Source organism: Pungitius pungitius, chromosome 3 (genome assembly GCF_949316345.1).
Source record: "Pungitius pungitius chromosome 3, fPunPun2.1, whole genome shotgun sequence".
In the NCBI taxonomy this organism is placed as follows: Eukaryota; Metazoa; Chordata; class Actinopteri; order Perciformes; family Gasterosteidae; genus Pungitius; species Pungitius pungitius.
The window spans coordinates 24,567,350-24,586,610 of NC_084902.1; positions in this window are offsets into that span (position 1 = coordinate 24,567,350).

Below are 19,261 nucleotides of genomic sequence, written 5' to 3' on the forward strand. Positions count from 1 at the left end.
TTCATCCGATCTTTATCTGCGCGCGCGCCCTTTTTGATTTAGTTTTCCTAAATACACCGACTCCCTCCAGCGAGGACGATTCTCCCTCCTTTCACCGGGAGGCCCAGATCTCTCACATCCTGCACTATATCTAGAATTACTGCCACCGTTGAATTCCTTATGGACCACCCAGGCGATGGGCATGCCCTGGCCAGGGTAATAATTACACACACACACGTCAACCCACTGTACGGCGTACACTAATCTGGCCTTTGCTGCGCTGGCTGGATTGTGTGGAAACATCTGGTGTCTGGCTGCTGTCTCACCCTCACGCCTCCCTCCCACCCCCCTTCTTTTCCTCCCTTTCCGTACGCGCTACCTTCGACAACAGGAACCGCGCGATCGTGTAAACACTTTCGGGGCCGCATTTAGAAACGCGCGCACGAACAACCCTCAAAGCTGAAAGTCTGGAGAGAAGATTTTGTGCCCTTTCCGTCCGCCGAGAGCACATGGCGCTTAATCTCGGAGCCGCTGAAACCCCTTCAGGCCGCAGAGGAGGCCGCCCGTAGCACAGAGCTCGATTGAGTCGCCGGGTGAGTCATTTGCAGTACACAGCTGAGCCTAACGGGGGCAGGCAAACGCATGGAGCCGAGGCGCTGAGAGGGACGAGACTCCAGGCGATCTCTGTGAACACGGCGTGAATGTGCTCACACGGGATGTTATATAATGCCACATCACAACGATTAACGTCATTAAGAACAACGTGCACTTGACAGCTATCTGCACATCGAATTTGCTTAAACATAAGGCATAATCCGAAGCGTCTAAGTGTGCACTTAAAAATCAAGCGGGTTGTGTTAATCATTCCGTAAATAAGTCACAGTGGATGGATCAGCGTGTGTTAAAGCTCTATTTCCGATGGATTTATCCGCCTGCTTTGTAAGTTGCTGTTTTTTGATTCAGGTGTGAGCGCCGCTTGTTTCACAAACCGCGGTGTATCTAGCTGCTGTCAGCTCGGTTGCAAAAAAAAAAACCGTTTGTTTGCTCACTTTAATTGCAAGATGCCGACTCTATTCCCCCGGCGCCTTTTGTTTATGATCCAGCATCATTATCCTCTGTATGTTGGCGGGGAGGAGAGAGAAAGCATCTCCTCTTCATCGGCCCTTCCACCAGGATCTATTTTACTTCTGCTTCGTCTCTTTCATCTCTTTCCACCGACCTCCTGTGTGTCTTTATAGTCACATCAAAGTGACCTTCGCCCCCCCCCCCCCCCATTTCCCCCCTTTTTAGTCCAGAGGGAGTGGAGGGGGCTTATCCAGACGGCAACACAATACCCGACATCATGAGCAGTTTTCATTGAACAATGGAAATAGAATGGCATAAAACAAAACCCAAAATACACTGCAGGTGTTACAGCTAATATGCATTATTTTGTCTGTTCGACTGATAAACCTGTTATTGGCAGAAGAAAAACACAACTGTGAATATAGATACATATATATATATTCATACATTTGAGTGCGCCCCTTTTTGTGCTCCCGTTCCTGCGACGTGGGCGTTTCTCGGTCCCAAGCGCACTCCATCACGGCAGGAATGAGTGCTGCATTAGGGGGCAATAATAAAAAAGACAAGAGGCCATTCTCCACGGCTTGTTTACTCTGCGGGGCCTTTATCACTGGGCCTCTGAAGGGAAGATCAGCGCCTGAGAAAGCCGGGGAGAGAAAACCCTAGCGGACAAGTGCATGATAATGACAGGGAGAGAGAGAGAGAGGGAGAGAGTTTTTAAATTGGGGGAGGGAAGATAAAAGTGTTGCACAGCTGGGAGCTGCTACCACAAGGAGAAGAAGAATCAAGTCTTTATCGTATGAAGTTGAGCACTTCAACAGCGACCAGAGACGTACTGTAATGTTACATCATCCATGGGTTTTTCTTCTGTAAATAGAGCCTCTTATACTCTGCTGGGCTTAATGGAGAACTTTTTAATTCCATATTTTCCTTACTGTCAACAGACAAAAAGAGCAGTACTTTTTGGGTCCACCACATTTGCACTGAACAGAATCTGTTGAGCCTCGTATAGCCATTAAAAACCTTTAAAACGTTTTACAAACACATGCTTTTATGGCTGTAAAAATGTATTGCTGGCAAATGTTACTCAAACCAGAGTAAATAGTGGATTTGTTGTGCTCTATTTTTAGCTGCATATCAATAAACATGTGTTGCTCTCGTGAGGAACAAGGGGGTGTATTTGGGTCTGACTTAAACTATGGTGTGTGTGTGTGTGTGTGTGTTCATTCTGATAGAGGAACATGTGACAGTGGAACAGTGGGGCTCATTGATGGGTTTTGGGGAATCATTTTCTGGACAACAAATGGAGTTCTATGGCAACGACGTGTGATGTACCGGGCACGGCTTGGCAGAAAATATTAAGTTTGAGATGTCAAGAGGCGATTTTCTCCGCATCTGCTGCGGGTGGAGAGACGACGAAGGAAGCTCACAAAAGAGGAGAAGTCACGTTAACACGAGAGAGGCAGACGCAGCGGCCGAGGAGGGGCACTTAGGATAAGACGGGCCAACAATTTAAAAGAAGCAAGGATCTTCGAGAAAGGCGGCTCCCGTAATGTGGTTTAACCCCGGTGCATTCCCATTACCATGGTAATCTTATCAATACCGTGTGTGTGTGTTTGTGTTGGAGACAGCTAAGCACTCGGCCCCATTAGCAAAACCTAATTGACTTACAGCCTTTTGACCACAAAGGTAACATCTGTGTCAGGCATGTAAGTGAGTGCCCCGTGTTGCCTCTCCCACACACACACACACGCACACACACACGCACGCACACAGGTTTGCTTCTACTTGCATCGCTTTGACATGACCTTGCTATGCACAAGCGGATGCATAATGTCATCTTTGTCTCCTTGAGATGAGACAGAGTGGGGAAAGGGACCCAAATGGGGCCCACCAGCATGCGTCAAAAAATCACAGTTCAATCCTTTGAACAGACATTTTCCCCCATTCTAACTTCAGTAGCTCCGAAATTAAAACCAAATTAAAAAAATACATTTGTGTTAAGGACCAACTTGTACCATCTGTTCAAATTAATTTAACAACATCACAAAAAAAAACACTGGGATGGGTTAGGATGAGACCCAAACCAGCCGGAAAGAGGCCGACAGGTAAGCAAGACGTGCCCAAGGATCCACCGTTATTTAGACATGGATATAGAATGAAGGCAACGCCGCCATCCCAGCCTGCTGTTATTGAAAACGGCTAATATATTCTGAGGAGAGAAAGAGAGATGGATGAGATATGGAATTCGATGGAGACTGACACTCAATCTTTCTGAGTAGTAATCCAATAACGTCTCCTCAGTTTCCTTATGGCTAATCAATTGTGCCGCGGCACAGCAACAAATCACCATATCGCCGTGTCAATAAGCGTCAGTCACGGAAATACCGCGGCTCAACTGTCACTGTTTATCAAGGCCGGCCCGAGTCGCCGCGGCGACAGGGGTGTGTTTGGTATGCGGCTGTTTGTAATTTAGATAGCGATAAGAGGGAGATCGCAAAACGTTATCCAACGCGCCCCTGACCTCAGGCGAGGCCCAGCTCGGCCCAGAGTAAAGATGGATGGTGATGTATGGCTGACAGGGCAAACACCACAAACAAGTTTATCAGTGGGAGGGGGGGGGGGAACAGGTCACCTCGCACCTTCACGGCGCACAGGGCAGGCCCTGCGACGTGCTCCTCCTCCGGTTCCCGGGACAGTCTGTGCAAACAGCGCGTTTAATCAGTGAGGGTCAGTCACACATCGCAAGAACGCACGCACACGAACAAAGGTCTCCTCCCCCCCCCCAGTGCTGAATTCTTACTTCAAGCGGTCAAGTGCAGAACAATCTGGACCGGGGGAACTTTCAGAAACAGGTCTGAAAGAGCAAAAGGCCACATGCAGGTTCCTTTTTCTTAATTCAGTGTGCTTCACGTGGTTACACCGTATTAATTGGAGTGAGTTGGAGCCGTCGGGGGGGGGTTTAACCACAGTGACGAGGATTGAAACGTGGAGCTGCTGTCACCGCCAAAACCCGCACTGACTCGTGTTTGGTTCTGACCTAGATAAGCTCGGGTGGCGTGTATTTTAAATTTCTCTCGGAAGCCTTTTGCGTTCATATACAGCCCCGAGCTGGAAGGCCTCGTTTGTTTAATGGGGGTTATGCTCACAATGAGAAGCGTTCACCTTTTGCTTCCTGTATTTACTTAGAGGACGGGCATATTGGGAGCCAACTCAAAGGGGCGACGGCTCAGTGACACGATATTTAAAATCACTAGTACGGGGGATTAGGAATGTGTTTTAAAAACTCTTCAATTGCAGATTTAATAGCATTATTCCTTTTTTATTTGCTTGAATTGGCAGAAAATGTCAAACGACTTTCTTAAGTGGGGCTTTGTCGAGGGAAAAGAAAAGCTTTCCAAGTCAAGTTCTTTTGTAACCAGATTAGCAGAATCCTCTTTCTCCACAGCCTTTAATTATGAATTATAATTAGGATCATCTTTCTGACACTAAATGATGTATAAATCCCATTTAATATCAGGATGCTGGATACATGAGACATTTTTATTGTTAAAATGTATCAGAGATATAACAAAATGATATCAGTGGATCAGCACATGATCATCCACCTAATCATGGACATTGACATCAAAACAATTTGGACAAATTTATTGATCATAATACTCGCTTTCATAGGTGTATTTTTGACTATATTTCAGATATGGATAACTGGTCTGTGCTGAACATTTTGAGTGTTGTTCTTATTATTCTCATGCCAGTTGAGCTTAATAAACTTTAAACTGCACTGAACCTGATGAGGAACACGATGAAGAAAAGCTCCTGTGGTGCCGAATAGACATAATGGGAAGTTACCCTGAGGTAAAACTAACAAAGTGATAGTATTTACTACTTAATGAATTACCAATTAATTAGTCAACGACTGGGTCTCCTCGGGCGGCCTGCACTGATTAACTCAGTGATTCCAGTTTGCTGATCTTTGAAGCAGACTTTTCCAAAGAACAGATATCCTGGTATTATTACAATGAGGAATGTTTCATTTGCTGTTAGTCAAGGTAGAATGTTTCAAATGCCTTCGTCCCCCCTCACTGCTATTAACCACTTCTCTAGGAGGTGTATTATTTGAATGACACTAACACGTTTTCCGATTAATGCCTCTTTCTCCCGTCATGCAGCTCAATAAGTCAAGACACTTGTTCAAAACGACTGCTTTCACTTTGTGTGCGTGTCTCTCTGTGTGTGTGTGTGTCTGTGCACCATCTGTAAGTGCGTGGTTTTATAGCGACGAGCCGGGTTGAGAGTCTGTTGTGGTTCAGCGCCTGCTACCCTGGCGGCCATCTTTGAAGTAGATAATGTAATTGCCGTGCAGAAAAGTTTATTCTGAAACAAGGACATATTGCCCAATTAGCTGATTATTCCTACTGCTTCAAAACCACAACTGTAAGAGTCAATAACAAACTAAGTTACCTCTGTTTCTCTTGCTGTGCATGTACAAGTGTGTGTGTGTGTGTGTGTGAAAGAGACAGTGATTATCTTCCTTTCCCTTTCATTCTCTTCGCCACCTCTCACCAGTGTTTCTTCTGAGGAGGAAACAACAATGGCACCATTAAGTGTCCGAGGGGGTCTTTGATGTGAATGCAGCCTAAACGGCTCTTTCAACAGCTAGAAAGGGGAGGGGGAAGGGAAAGGGGACAAGGGTGGGGGCGAGGGGGGTATTAGCAAGGAGTTGAAAGGGTAACCTTCTTTCAATGCACGACATCCAACTTGTTGATTTAGTGTATAACATTAACTACTTTGAGGAATTTGTATTTTCTCCATGCTGTAATTTTATGATAGGCCTACTTGCAAAACAATAACCCCCAATTCCCCCCCCCCCCGTATTCCCATTAAGTTTAATTTCCCCGGTGCAGATCCATCTCCTGTATCTTATGAAACGGTGTCAATCATGCCCCCAAGTCACCTGCCAGCAAGCAAAGTGCTCTCCATGCAAACCAAGTAAGTTGTCAGTCATTTTGGCTGCATGGCCAATCAGACATGGCAGACAGAAGAGTGTTCCAGAATATCCCAACGTGTATCACCGCGGGGGCTCTCAGGAGCTATTAGACCAAGAGGTTGGGCTTTGTCACATGTTGGGGCTACTTCCTGTTTTGGCTCTGGGCCTTACACACAACCTGGCACAGCACTATAGCAGGCGCGGATACGGGATGCATGAGTAACCTTATTATGTTGGCTAAAAGCTCTGTATTCGACATGAGAGGAAATTGAGTAGGATCAAAATGGAATTCCGAGCAAAAGTATGATTGGGAAATCCGCAATTGGGATCAGGCCACGCAGAACAGCTTTTGCTTGCCAACGTTTGACTTGAACTGGCGCGTCCGCCACACCTACTGCAGCTCATCCCTAGAAATGAATCTATACATATATATATATATAGATTCAGTCTTTAGAAGAAACACTTTTAATCACGATTAATCGCTAGGAATGAATTTCAAAATGTGAGATTCATTACTACATCTGTATATATATATATATATAATGCCGGGTGAGATTGAGAAGGGAACTGAAATAAAAAAAGGAAAGGAGAAGTGGGTGATAAGGACCAAAGAAAAGAACATCAGGAACGAAGAAGGAGGAGGAGAGAGAGGAGAGAAACGAAAAAATCAGAATGCAGGGTGGGCACGAAGAAGGAAAGAGAAACTGTCATATCTCTGCTATAATAGGGGAAAAGGAGCCTTTGCTGATTGGAGTTGCTATGGCAATGGTTGGCACCTAGTGTATGTGTGGGTGTCTCTGTACATGATTGTATTTGTGTGTGTGCCTGTTTTTTTTGTATACAAATTTGCTTGTGAGCATCAGAAAATGTTTTTTAGTTTGTGTGTGTGTGTGTGTGTGTGTGTTTGTGTGCGTGCAGGAGGGGGTTTGAATGGGGGATCTTGTCGGGGGGATTATCAGTGTTGTCAAAGGCAAATGAGGAAGGGGACCAGAGAGGCACAACAAAGCGCCACTTGCCGGCTCTGTGGACGGCAAACACACTGTAAACACACAACCAGGAGGCAGACAGATGAGAGAGAGCGCCTGCACGTGTGTGTGTGTGTGTGTGTGTGTGCACGAGAGAGATGGCGATCTTCCACAGCGATGAAACCGCCCTCCACAGGACGCTCCGCTTCGCCCGTCGAACTGATTTCGGCGAGAGAGGAAGAGGCGGGAGAAGAGCGGGCTTGGATGTCCACAGAAAAAACTGTGGTCCAAAAAACGTTCAGACACACGAGCTCCTTCCTGCCAGACAGTCCTGCCGACTAAAGCCAAGCAGGAGAGAGCTTACCAGGCAGAGAATTACACACAGTCCTCAATCAAATTTGCATGTGAGGGCGTCTGACTGCGGAGGAAACGATACAAGCGCACAAAGAAGACCTAGAGACTTAAACGCACAACATCGTCCTAACAACGCCGCGTGGGCTGGGAGTTTAGCTTTGACTAAAAAAATGGAACCATATGGAGGGCATTTGTAATCCAATTGCTCTCTGACAGCAACGTGCACCCACACACACACACACACACTCCTGTCCTTCAGGACTGCAGCCAGACTCATTATTTTCAATCCCAGGTTCGAGGGTGGTTATCGGCGAAAGGTCAGGACAACAGCCTCCAATTGTTTTCGCAGGGTCACAAACCCATTTATGGAACTGTCCTCGGGTCTCGGGCTCATTATTGATAATGGCCGCGGCGCTGTGGTGTTTTCACGCCCTGCTCCGGGTTCAATATGCGTATCAATTTCCAGCAGGACACAACTTCAGAACTTTGGAGATGCTACTGAAGCCCACGCAGGAACAGAATGACGGACGCGCCCAGTCAACCGGCCAGACGGTGCCTCTCTCGGGAGTTTTTTGGGGTATTAGTGGATGTGTTGTTTTGTTCTTCTTCTTCTATGCACTTCCCACAGTGTGGGCAGTACTGTTTCATTAGATTTTCCTAACTTTTCCTAACTTAACGTTTTCAGTGCATCTCTGGTTGTGTGCCACAAGTGTTCCTATGGAAATAGCGACCAGACACTGGGCATTAACGAGGCTATAGGCTGAGCCACTAATCTGTGACAGACAGGTGCATAATGAACACGTATTAACAGGCGGAGAGAGGAGTTTATTTATAAAGATTCGTGTCACACACAAAGGCGATTCAAGGGTCTTTTTTATGAGGCGAAATTAATTAAAATACTCTGCATGGAATGTTAAGACGCAAAAAAAACATATTGGAGATCATTTTGATTGACTGAGTCAAATGCAATGGAGAATATGTATTTAATGGAGGTCATACGTCTGGAGACATGATTGCTCAATAAGATAGAGAGGTGAATTAAACCCCTGTCACAATAACTCTACCCATCGGGCTTTATTCTGTCATGACCCAACATCTCAAATATTAGCGCGGGCTGCCGGTGCTTTTCAGAGACGAACCGTTGTGGCTGATTGTGATTACCCATAAACACCCCGCTACGAAGGCATGAAACCGCTAAAACAGCGGACCCGTCATTAGAGCCGGCCAGTTTTCAGCTCACACTCGGCCTTCCCGCTGAGTTGAACACAACAATCTGCCCGAAGCCCGTTGTCGCATCGCTTCCACTTCAACTCCTGCGCCGCGGTGGGTTCGGGCTCCAGTTCATAAATCATTCACTTGTTATTCTGCAACCCAGATGGGGAGAAGACGAGTGCATCCCATTCCACACCGCACCCGTCCTCCGTGCTCTCTGCGACAAAAACCCCCGACTTAGTTCACGACTTGCTGAAGGTCAATCGACCCGGAGGTCCGTCCCGTGCGGACGCAACCGTGCTTTTCGCTACAGCTTTGGAGCCATGATGATGAGGTTAGAGAGGCAGTTCAGAAACTGTGACGCCATTGGCCATTGCACGCTTGTGTGTGTGTGTGTGTGTGTTTGAGTGCACGCAGCGGACGGTGAGTGAGGACTGAGCTGATGAGCAGTGTGCACAATGGACCGGCAGCTGTTGTAAACGATAGCAAGGTCATCACTACTGTGGCCGCTCGTGTGAGTGTGTGTGTGTGTGTGTGTGTGTGTGTGTGTGGTCGTGATGGAGAGTCTGGGAAGGAGAGAGAGAGAGAGAGAGAGAGAGAGAGGGGGGAGAAAGTTGGCAAGTGTGTGCGCGGCAGCACTTCCATCCATTTGTAATTTTTTTTAATGAGACTTTCAGAACTTTCCAAATAAAATGCAAATTAAGTGCACTTCCATTAACTTGAGCATGCAAAATAATCTAGGATGTATGGGTGCGTATTGGGTTGATGCATAATCACATTTGACTGTCTAATAGGAGTCAGATAACAGAAAAGTACACAGAGTAAAGTGGATCAAGGCGGGGATGTTGCGTTGCTTTTCATGATGCCACATTCATGATGTCAGGAGAACGTGCGCCAAAACGGCAACAGTTTCTTCATGCGGTCCGATTTTTCTAATGTGACACCTCATGATGTGCAAAAAAAAAAAGAAAGAAGAGAAAACACTCAGAAGCCTGGGTAGTGTGCGAGTGATACGAGGATGGGGGGAGAGACACGTGCGCACAGACAGGAGAACGGGATGTGCCTGCGAGCGGATCCTTGGGACAGAGAGTGAAGCTGCTGTTACAGACTCTGACCCCCCCCCCCCACCGCAAGTCAAATCCTTTCGCAAAAAACGAACTGAACCATCAGCGATTGGCTTTCAGAGCAGGTGATCTGCCAAATACCAAAGACCCCCCCTGCTCAGAGGGACACCTGCGACATTTCATGATCCAAAAAGACAAATCAAGACGGAAGTCTTCAGGTGTGATCCAGCTTGGTTGGTGATAACGAGCCCTAAATCAGACAAAATGAGGCAAAAAACACCTGGAACATAGGTGTGTGAAAAGTAACTTCCCACCGTGCTGCAGTGGCGTATCAATCCAACACAAGCTCACTCACAGATCTGAAATGTATGTATTACACACACGCTACAGCAGTAACGTACATGCAAAAAGTTCCAACCCAGAATAAGGGGATTTTGTTGTACGGTTTTCCTCACCCAAACAAAAAGTTTAGTCCGAGCACTTTCTTTTGGACTCCTCATCTTCGTGAGGATCATAAACAAGAAGAAGTCTGGATTTAATAAAGTCCGGAGTGTAACAACATATGCAAAGGTCTGATTGGCGTAACGCACAGAGTCAAATTCCTGCACGCAAACAGAGGAGCAGGGTATTGAGAATCTCACACACTAGATTTATTGAAACCGCCCTGCTATGTCTCACCGTGCTCCACATTTCCTTCTGGTGCGATACGGTTTTTAATGAATTGGCCAGCATCCAGCGGCACGATATCACGCCGACAATAGCGGCCTTTCGCATGCCACTGAATATCTGATGGGCTCTGCCCGATTTCTCTGCTGATGTGGAGCGCTAAATACGGCGATGCCATTAGCGTGGGCCCGGCAGTCCTCAGCCATTATCTTAGCAACGCCATCTTGACATAAACATTTTGGAGGCAATTAAACCGCGCATTCGTGTGTGAGTGTGTGTGTGTGTGTGTGTGTGTGCTTTTGCGTAGCTGTCATAGAGCAATTACGGAGACAATGTCATCAACGTGGTTCCGGACGGCTCATTTTTTGTATCAGAGGAGGCCGTGATGTTTCACAAGTTGATTAATGTGTTTTCAGAAGGACGCGCGGAGTATAAGGCGAACGCATTTGAAAAAAAAAAAAAGAAACACGCACAAAAACACATTGAAATCATGCACGGGTGGAGACGAGATGGATGCGAGGCATTAAATGGCTCTTAATTGATGCTCGACACCCTTTGTTTCATTATTTACAGGCTCGCCTCATTATTCTAACATTTGCAACTCTAAGTACTCCACAGAGCTTCTTCCACGCTGGAAGCAAATAAAAACTGGAAGCAGAATAGCAAATGGCCCGACTTCCCCCTCGGTGGGAAGACGTGGATGTTGCCGCGTGGGAAGCTGAAGTGGGTTTGAATTATTTTGTGGCAGAAATTGGGAAGCATAACAGAATGTGAAGACAGTGGGTTTTGATGTTGACCCAAATTGAAAAAGTGCGTGCTCTCTGTGTGTGTGTGTGTGTGTGTGTGTGTGTGTGTGTAAGATCGTGGCTCAACGAAGCGCACCAACACACTCACCTTTAGCTGGTTTTAATATTTCCCACTGCGAACCAAGCTGGCTGACGCCATCATTTTCCTGAATCTGCGTTTCCATCATGGCCACTGTAGTGTTTTCAGATCTACATCCAGGAAACTCAGTGTAAAGAAAACTGCAACATGCGCCCAAAACGGAAATAAATATGTCTTCTTATTTAGACAACTTTATGACCTTCAACGCTGTTCAGACGCAGCCATTCTCTATACCATTCCTTCTCGAAAGTGAAAGGTGTTAATATGGCTCATGGTGCTAATAATAACCTGTAATCTGCTTTACTTTGCTGCCAGCAGTCATCTAATATGAGACGGGGTAGATTTTTCCAAATGATGTAAATGTCGCAGTGAAAGGGAAAACCTTTAAAAAATGTAATTAAATTAAAGTGCTCCATTTGTACTGTACGCGTGACCACATCTGGGTGTGAGTGAGATCACATTATTCTGCAGGGACTGTGTGTGTGTGTGTGTGTGTGTGTGTGTGTGTGTGACATGTCGGGAATAAATTAGAGCAAGGTCCTGTGCCAGACTCGCCAATATGGGGCCGAATCTTGATCTAATCCGCAGAGTTAGTGGCCTTAAATAGATTATGCTTCTGTACTGGGGTTCAGTCACTGGGGAGGCTGGACATGTATGAGTGTGAGAGGGAGGGAGGGAGGGAGAGTGAGTAGCTGCTCGTGTGTGTGTGTGTGCACGTACAGGAGTAGACAGCTGAAACCAAGCCAGAGGCAGGACGGCATGCCCGCAGCATGAGCGGCCAACTTTCCAGAGTAACCGACACCCCCCCCGGACGGTCCCTCCGGAGCGCTGTGACTTTAACGCCGCTCCGTTTACGTGAGCTGACACCGTGGATCGGAGGGGAGGAAGGCCCCCCCCCCCCGAGGGTGGGACCCAAGGAAGATGAAACTTGAGGCAGATGAAAACAAAACAAGTGTGAGAAATACCAAGAGCATGTAAATCAAATGTGGGCGAAAAATAGCCAGAGTAGAAGAAACCCCCGGTGTGATCCAAATTGCGGGGCATTAGTTGTAGCTTGTCAATCACAGCCTCCCCCCCCCCACACACAGACGCAGGCGAAGCAAGTGAGCCGCGGTTGAACCGATACACACCGACGAGTCAATTACAGGCTGGCCAGGCAGAATGTCACGGCCCCGCGGACACTAGACCGCCAGCTTAACCTCCTCACGCTGCGTCAATATGCCGGAGTGTGGGAGGGGGTGTGTGTGTGTGTGGAGGGGGGGGGGGGGGGGGGGGGGTTTAGACCACGTTGGTTTGACCTCATCGGGCCGGGGGTTTGCTCTCTGTTCAGTATCCGAGTTTCATCACTTACCTCACTCAGCAGGGCGCTCACGTGGCCGCCAGGAAGCAATTAAACACCCCCCCCCCCCCGTGATATTCCCACTGCAACCTGCAGGAACCTGACCGGGCGCCAAACCTCCGGGCCTGAAGAGGGGGCCGATGCACAGAGCTGCAGAAGGGACTGCAGTGGTTGCAAAAAGAGGTCAAAAGGCCCTACATCTCACCTGATTTATGACCTCTTCATATGTGACCTCGCTTTGATACCACACAAAGGAATGAACTGGGTACTTGGCCAGGGTCTTTTGTACCCTTTGATAGTTGATTGACAATTAGTTGGCATGAAAGTGTTTTGTTATGTCATTTGTGGCATGAATGGTATTAGCAAGACACTGACGCTCAACGACATGGAACCTGGACCTCATCTGCCCTTCTGGAGAATCGTCCAATATCAATGTTTGGAATAAACAGAGTCCTGCAGCCGCAAGCGGAAAAGGAAGTGAGGCTGAAGGGGTAGCATCGCCGGTACGGTTGCATCATCTCAAGTGTCGCAGGCTCATCGAGTCGACCACAACTAATCCGAAAAGTACAAAGTGAAGTCCGTTGTCCTTGTTTGGGAGGACCGCCTCACATGTGTCTCTCTCTCTCTCTCTCACACACACACACACACACACACACACACACACACACACACACACACACACACACACACACACACACACACACACACACACACACACACACACACACACACACACACACACACACACGTGTGAGAAGAAGCCTTTTGCTCTCACTCCAGAAGTGGAATAGACTCACCTTCATGGACATCCATAGGCCTTCACCCCTCCACGGCGTCTCCACATGTGTGCGTGTCTTCCATAAGTCACCTATCAAGTCAAGGGCAGCCTTTATGTCTTTCACGAGGCCAAACCCTCCCCATCTTCAATGCCTGCACACGCCTAGCCTGGAGAATTAAAACAAAACGCACACGGCTCAGCCCCCCCTCCCTCTCCCCCTCTCCCCCTCACCCACCTCCTAGCCTCCTGTCCTTCTCCCTCTGAAGTCGGGTGGGCTGAGATAAGGCGTGTTATAAAAACACTCTCTCTCACAGGGTGGTCAGAGCGAGCAGGTCACATATCTCTGATGTTTACTGTGGAAATCCATGAAGCGCGTGCACGTGCTTGTGCGTGCGCTTGTGCGTGCGCGTGCTTCGTTTGCTGAGTTCTGGCGGCATCAGGATTGCTGATCACTCAAGGCGACGGTACACTGTGAGCGCGAGGCCGTGCCAGGGAATGGGCCTATAAATCAGGGAAGAGGTCACACGAGTGCAGCGTGGGTAACAAGGACGCCGCCCCCCCCCCTGTGGGACAAAGTCAGGATCAGCATCGGTGCGTAACTAACACGGAACGCTTTAATCAAACCTCTCATTTGCACATTCCATCAGTCTCATCTGTACATTTCATTTTTTTTTAAAGCAACTTTTGAAAGAGATTAATCAGGATCTGTGTGTGTGTGTGTGTGTGTGTGTGTGTCTCATTTCCTCCTTATCGGGGAGCTTATCTACGAACTGCGAAGAATTGTGCGCGGGGGGGGGGGGGGTGACAGAATGGAAAGAAGAGACGGAGGAGTGCGGCATAGAGGAGCGCGCAGAAGAAGAGACGGAAAGTCAAGCCGGCGAGTGAGAAGGGCAGGCAGTTGTAAACTCGTGTTTGAGCGCGGCCGTTGTGGCAGTGTGGCTGTTATGTCTAGAAAGGGGGATAATGAAGGGGAAGGCGCTCCTAAAATGACACAGCGAAACTCCCTATTGAGCCCTTTCCCTTTGTGTCTGGCGACGTGTCTGCAGAAGCCGTCTCAGCCAACGGGCAAAACATTTACCGCATATAAAACTATTACGCAGATTCTCAAAAAAAAAAGCAACCTCTCCCTGTGTTCCAGAAGCTCCTTCAGGCTGCAGCTCAATCGAGTCCAACGAATGAGCTCAAGGTGGAGTCAAGATAAACCGGTCAGAATCCTCCTGTCTGCACTAAGAGAAGCACACGTTTGTCTCCTCTGCAGAGAGCTTCTCAATTAGCCACTAATGGCCTCGCCTTAACGAGCAGGACATTTCTTAGCACTAATGAAGCTGGTGGCAGCCGCAGAGTGTTTGTATGTTTGTGTGTGTGTGTGTGTGTGTGTGTGTGTTTTTGAAAGATAGAAAACCCGGAGAGAGAGCGGAGATCTAATGGAGTCGGGGGGGGGGGCGCGGCTCATTTTCGGCGAGCTGTTTGGCATTCTCTGGAAGGAATGCGTGGATGGATTACGCTGCTGGCTGCTACAGCGACTTTCCAATGAGGCTCCACTTTGTCTAATCCACTGCTGGAACCCACCATCTCTGCTACAATGAAAACGAGGCAGGAAGTCCAATGACATGCCTGTCAGCTGCGTGCGAGAGGCACGGAGGGACGGACGGATGTGTGATTAAAAAAAAAAAAAAGTAAACCTCTCGGGGGAAAAATAAAAGCGGAAAAGGCAGATGAGGTCGGTCTCCGTCATCACCGAGGACATCAAAGGGCCACTTCAATGGTTTTACTTGCCAAAGTCTATTTACTTTGGATTTGTTATGATCCAGGCACCAGGAAGCTGAGCTTAGTCTACAGGAAGTGGCTGAAACCGAACATAATCCAACAAAAAAAAACGTGCGACTTTTACATTGTCCACGTCTATTATTATGCTTCAAAGCGTGCAGGTAGAAGGATTTTGTCCCTTTCGCTAGCCAGAGCCAAGTTAGCGGTCTCCTACTGCTGTGCTCAGCTCCTGGCAGTAGTGTCATATTACAAATAATAAGTGGAGATTGCATGATTCCCAAAACGTCAAACTCTGAGAAGACCAAATATCCCAGGTCGTTCGTCCAACCGAGCGGCCTTCATCTCCCCCCCCCCCCCGGAGCTAGCGGGGCCCGCTGAGGGCTAACAGGGACAGGCGACACATTAACCCGTCCTTTCCCCGCCGTTCACGGCAACCCAACACTGCTGACACAAGCTCGCCCCCAGCGCCCGGGACTGCCAAGCAAAACACCTGGCATCTGCACGGGGAGGGCGCCAATACCCCGGTGACTGCCAGGCGGTCAGCTGAGCCTGTGCTACACACACACACACACACTGGAAAGTGTGTGTGCTGCGGATTTGCTGCCGTGTGTCAAGGAGAGACAGGGTACGACACTAAACCACATTTATAACTACACGCACACACCTGTGCACGAGCATGCTGCTGTGTGTGTGTGTGTGTTAACTCGCAGTCGGATCGGTACTGTATGCGTGTCAAGGGTTGGACCAAGTGTCTACGTATCATTTTTATTTGGTTTCCGGCGTTGCAGTTCCCCCGGTGCGTGCTTCCATTCCTTGGCTGGAGTTCCGTGTGTGTCAGAGGCCACGGCTGGTGCTGAAAGCCTGATGGATGGGGTCCAGGGGTCACGGACTTCAGCTGTTGCCCGGCCGCATCACAACTCGCTGAACCGTTGCCGCTAGCCTTGGCTTAGCACCGCCGTGGACTTTTTGGGTGTTTTTCTTTGTGTGCCGGAGCGATGGGAAAGCCCAGGGGAAGACGTACGAGAGGGAGGGTTTCGAAGGTCTTGGGTGCTGGAATCTGACCAGCACACAACGCAGCCTGTTCGGCACAGGAAGCAAATACACAACGCGGCCTGTCCAATTCCCCTGGGACCCCGCGGGGGGTGGGGGGGGGAAAGGCGGACAAACCATTTGGTGGGCTCACGCTCGCGTTGCATCCTGTGGTTTAAATAAGACCGTATTTCTTGTTTCCAATTCCTTCAGAAGCATCCCGAAAAGAGGCGGAAAGAATGCTCCGAGCAGCTTACAGTAATATTGGTTTGTATTCATCCTAACTGGCTAAACCCACAAGAGCTTACCGCACTGAGCTGAATGTTATGCAGATGGCATTCCAGTCGCATGCCCCCCATACTGCGCCTGTTAAAGAACAAGGGGACTTTGTTGGATGTGACACTATACGATCCGGCCCCCAAAAAGAGGAGACAAAAAAAAAAAAGTCCGGCGCTCTTCGACATATGAACCTTTTCATTGTTGCGACGGCGATGCCATCAGCTCTGAAAGGGGGTTGCCATGGCAACAGAAGAGGGTGGCACGGCCGCGGTGTGTGGGCAAAACGAGAGGCAGCTTGGGTGGGCGTCCGCCGCTTTTAGGGTAAATACGGTCAAAATGAGCAGCGTGGCCGCGTCGAATGGGTAAAAAGGAGAAGCAGAAGACATTAAGTAAAAATGGACGCCTTAAACACGGCACAAGGGGACACCAAGCTATTGCACAGGATATGAAATTATTTCCAATATCAGCCCAACTGTGGAAATTCAATTTCACAGCTCATGAACAATATCAAACAAACACGCTGGCTGAAAGAGCACACTCCAGCTCGAGTGATACTGCATCAAAAGGCTACACGGCAGACATGAAAGCGAATGAGGTGGGTGAAGGGCAGGCCAACGGGTAGCGGTAATCCATAACTCCACCAATCTCCATACTCAGGCCGTTTAAACTGCACATTAGCCACCATCTATTCCCATGGCCTGTCTCAGACCCGGGTGAAGGGGTGGGGGTGGCGGGGGTTACGTTCTAATGAACTGTATAATCACATGAGGAGCTCCTCCCGGCCTGCTCCGAGCGCTCCCGCTTTCGCCGAGACCGGGACGCCTTAACGAGGGCCAAATTGAAATGAATGGCGGCAGGTGAAGGACAGAAGGACGGCGGGCTAATGCGGTGGAATGCGCCTTTAATTAAGAGAGCATGCCAGGGAGGGGTGGGCCGAGAGGTCAGCGCGGGCACTCGCCCTCTCCTCTCCGTCCACCGCCTGCTCGTCCCTCCATCCCTCTGCCTGCGTCTCCGGCTCCTCTTCTTCTTCTTCTTCTTTTCTTTTTTTGGCGGCGTGTGTGGGAGGGAGATAGCGGTTTCAGCGCTCCACTCTGCCCTCCCCTGTGCACTGCTTTTGATTGACACATGCTAACAAGGCAAGGTGTTGGAACGGGGGCGCCGGCAGAATGGGTAATGCTAAGAGAACATAACCGGGGGAATTCTCCCACAACCCCGCGGTTCACGACAATCGACCGGGGAACAGCTCGTGCTTCTGCATTTCTCTCTTCTTTCTACTTACTTTTTTCCAGGAACTGCGACATAGAACGCTGGGCTCAGGAGGTGTCAAATTAATTCACAAGGAAACACAGACGAGAAGAAGAAGAAGAAGAACGCAAGAAAAAAAGAAAGTGAACTTTCCAACAGGACCCTGCGGAATGATGAGGGAACAAGAGCAGAGAATAAACAAGCAGCGCGTCAGGAGGGGGTCCCTGATAGTCCAGAGTGCGCGTCATGCGATTGAACTGAAACCTCTCTTCTCAACAGCCGAGAACAAAAGGGGAGACACGTGTGTGTGTGTGTGTGTGTGTGTCACAGCTCCCGACAGCTTTTGTTTAATGGCCGTTAAATGCGGTTAATGCCGCCATGTTTCCTTTGGCGTTGTTTATCCTCTCCGGCAGCGCGCTGAGCCCGAGCCCTTGAAGGGGGCCGTTTACTGTTCTTCAAAGTACAGCGAAGCGAACTTAAGTGCCGTAAATTGCTTGGGCCCTCAGCCGAGGAGGAGATAAGACACGGTGCTGCCCCCCCGCCCCCACAAACTACCTTAATACAAAAAAGAAAGATGGTTAAAAAGACAGGCGCCAAAAAGTTCATTCTCCATCGCATGAAGCCGTCATCGCGCCAAAGGACCTGATGGTTAGAAATGTCATAATAAGCACTGGTTTTCTTGCGCCCCCCTCTGTAGGTCGGGATCCTTCGCTCCACCTGGGGAAGGAGTGGATTAGAAAAGTCCAGCGCGTGCCGGCCGGTTTGAGAAGTGAAGGGAAGCTGATCAGCAGCGGCCCGGTCCTCATTGGCCTAAACGTTAATTATAACACTGAGAGAAAAAGCCTCCTCCACTCTAATTATTCCCCTTTTAAAAGTCTAATTTCACCAATCAGTGTCATCTTTATTTTTTGAGAACAAATTGGGCAGTAATCATTTTCCACTGGAGATTTCCCTGCCTCTAATTGTTGAATATGATTCAGTCATTATCAGAACGCTGGCTACTCTTATCAGTCATCTCACCAGGCGAATCTAGCTCAAGATTGTGCTCGGAGAAATTCAGCTGAATATTTTTAATGAATATTTAAAGTGACGACTCAGGGTGTTGTGGTAGTTTGACTGGATATTTTAAATATGCGTAGTCCAGATAATTTGGTAATTGCAAGGGACATGGGATGAAATGATCGGGCTGCCGCTTGGAGAGGATTCAATACGTTTAATGCAAAATATGTTTAAAAAAAAGAATGCATTCATTTCACAGCATGTTTGAGTCAAATCACTGCAGTGACTTAAAGCAGTTACATGTCAAAAGATAAACACTTTTATTAAGCACTATATTATTTGGGTGAGGATTCACGTTGATTACTTTTATAATCTGTGAGTGGATCAAAATATATACATTTTTATTGGAAACACCACCGAAATATCACAAATACATTTAAATAACGCATTTATATAACGCATTTATACAACACTTTATACGTCCGAAAAATCTTCAGTAAAAGTATCCGCCATGTCCAAATCCACATAATTAAAGGCAGAAAAATCTAAGTGTAAAGGCCAGATGGAAAGGAAGTGCAGGAGGCGAAACATTAAGGACAAGAGGATACTTTGAAGGGGTGTTGCCTCCTTTTCCTGATTGTCCAC